Genomic DNA, 2,708 nt, shown 5'->3' with positions numbered 1-2,708 from the left:
TAAGAACATTTTCCTGAACTAAAAGCCAAAGAGAAAGTGCCCAATCCATTTATGCTTTAATCAGTAGGTCAGAAGATAGCAAACCTGAGTTGATTGCAGATGCTACCAGCCAACCAGTCAGGCCCATGACTCATTCGTTGTGCACAGAGATTTTTTGCTGTGATACAATTCATCTTCCAAAAATATCCACTATTGACTAGCTGTGCTGTCATAGCTGGACCATCTGGCTGCTCCCTTGGCTGTTATTAGGAAACTGATCCAGAAGTCCTCCGATTCAGTCTGGGAGTAATTTAAGGCAATACCCAAAGGAAGCAGAGTGAGAGCTTTTTATAACAAATTAATTGCCTGCCATACAAGTAAACGGATGATCTCCAGAAGTTAAAGGGAAGAAAACAACTAAACATAAATAAAATCAAAAAGAACAGAAACACGTAGATAATCACAATAAATACAACAAAGCATGATCATCCAGAATACAAACAGAAATCATACAAAGCAGTAAGAAAAGACAAACATTTCAAAAGAAAGTGGGGAGAGGCAGGGGGAGTGGCCCACCCAGGTGCAGGTAAAGAGGGGCATCAACTCCATCATTTTAAGATTCTAGAAATTCATCATATTTCCGTTGAGCTCTAACATTAAATGACTCACTGTGACTTTGTCTCCTTCAAGGTTCTGTTCTTTTCGGGATCAACTATGAGGGATCTGTTTTGCTGTTTCAGCTAATATTTCAACCTTTATTATTATCTAATATAACAAAAATGTCAGAGATCCACCATGCTTAAAACCAGACAAATAAGTTTTGTCCCATGTGCCAAAAATCTGATGGTCCAGCAGGAGAACATGCTGTGATAAATTAATGCCCCTACCCTAGAAAGAGGGGTGGTGGCAGCATACTTGTCAGGCACATATGAGATGATTGACAAGTGAATTCATCTCTCTGAGGAGTTACTTTCTCTATCCTCTTAAATTTTAAAAAGACACAGCTATTGCTTCTCTGTTGAAGGTGGACAAAAACTTGCTATCATGACAGATATTCATCCCATAAACTAAAAGGCTAACAAAAACCAAATCCCAATAGCTCAAAATGTCCCATCACTTTGTAAAAGAGTTTATGAGCTTGAATGAGATGGAGAGAGGATGGGCACTGCTGGTTGTCTTAGTCCTCTTGGGCTGCAATAACAAATATCATGGACTAGAGGGCTTATAAACAACAGAAATTTATTTCTTGTGGCTCTGGAGGCCCAAGATCAAGGTGCCTACACACTCAGTGTTGGGTAAGAACCTGTTCTCTGGTTCCTATGTGGTCATCTTCTCGCTTGTATCCTCACATGTCAGAAGGGGCAAGAAAGGTCAGGGCAGCGGGCGGACTCTTTTATAAGGACATGAACCTCATTCATGGGGGCTCTACTCTCATGACCTTAATACCCCCCAAAGGCCCCACCCCCTAATACCATCCATCACACTGGAGGTTAGGATTTCAACATACGAATTTGGGGAAGACACAAACGTTTAAGCTATAACATTGGTTGAGCCTCAGCTGTCAGGAGATAGAGGGTAATTGTGGTGACCATATTTTCTAAACCCCAAGTAGAGCCTCTCTCTGACAAGGGCTCATGCTCTTACATCACCAATAAGACAAAAGGCTAAAGCCCTGGCTGCTGTGGCTCAGTGGATTGAGCATTGGCCTGCGAGCTAAGTGTCACTGGTTTGATCCCAGTCAGGGCACATGACTAGGTTGCCCATCAGGTCCCCAGTTGGGGGCTCAACTGAGAGGCAACCACACAGTGATTTTTCTCTCCCTCTCTTTCTCCTTTCCCCTCTCTCTAAAAATAATTAAATAAATAAATAAACAAATTAATTAATTAATTTTTCAAAAAAGAATCAACCAATGAATGCATGAATAAGTGGAACAAAAAAATCTTTCAAAAAAAAAAGACAGGAGGCTAGAAATCAAGACTGATCAGGAGAAGCCAGCAGTTAGGTATAAAAAATACAATTTCGTCACCAGTTCAAGATATTTCAGATTTTCACTAACTTGGTTACAAGATGGGGCTTTAAAGAGTGAGCCTTTTTGATAAGATTGTTCCAAGAGTGACAGAAGAGAAGGGCTTGCCTGCGGTCTGGCCTTAGCCTCCTAGCTGCTCCCAGACTTGTCTGCAGGGAACCGGAGAGCTGACTCCTAACCTGCTTATTTTAGACTGGTGGCCTCACTTCTTGATGTCTCCACTCTCACAGTCAGATTCCAAAGGCCCTTACTCTGCAACCGTCTGCAAGTAGGGACAGACAGCAACAGCTGCCACCACACTTACAATGGGATTGTGCTGCTACTTGTCCCCAAAAGGCTGTCGTGAGTTGACAGTTTGTTTTCCTGCCTGCCCAGACCCACAGCCTCTGTGCTGCTGCCAGCTTCCTCACAGAGAGAACAGGAGTGCCACCTACTGAAGCACTAGAGATGTAGCCAGCATTTCGGCCAGCCCAGGCCTGCTTGTCGCCCGGCAACGGCACTGAAAATCACCTTTGGACAGCCATGAAGTGGGCTTCATCTTCTGCCAATTATAGTGATTGTTTACCACGGTTAGGCTGACAGTCTCAAGGAAGTGAACTCTGCTCTGAACAAATGAAACCAAATTGCCATTGGGATCCAGGCTGTATTTCACTTTAGTGAGAAGCAGGCCAGCAGCAAATACAGAGTTTAACATGGAGTACAG

Source organism: Furipterus horrens, unplaced genomic scaffold (assembly GCF_987537825.1).
Source record: "Furipterus horrens unplaced genomic scaffold, mFurHor1.1.pri manual_scaffold_6, whole genome shotgun sequence".
NCBI classification, from domain to species: domain Eukaryota; kingdom Metazoa; phylum Chordata; class Mammalia; order Chiroptera; family Furipteridae; genus Furipterus; species Furipterus horrens.
The sequence above is the reverse complement of the archived record's forward strand: the minus strand, read 5'-3'. Positions refer to the sequence as shown.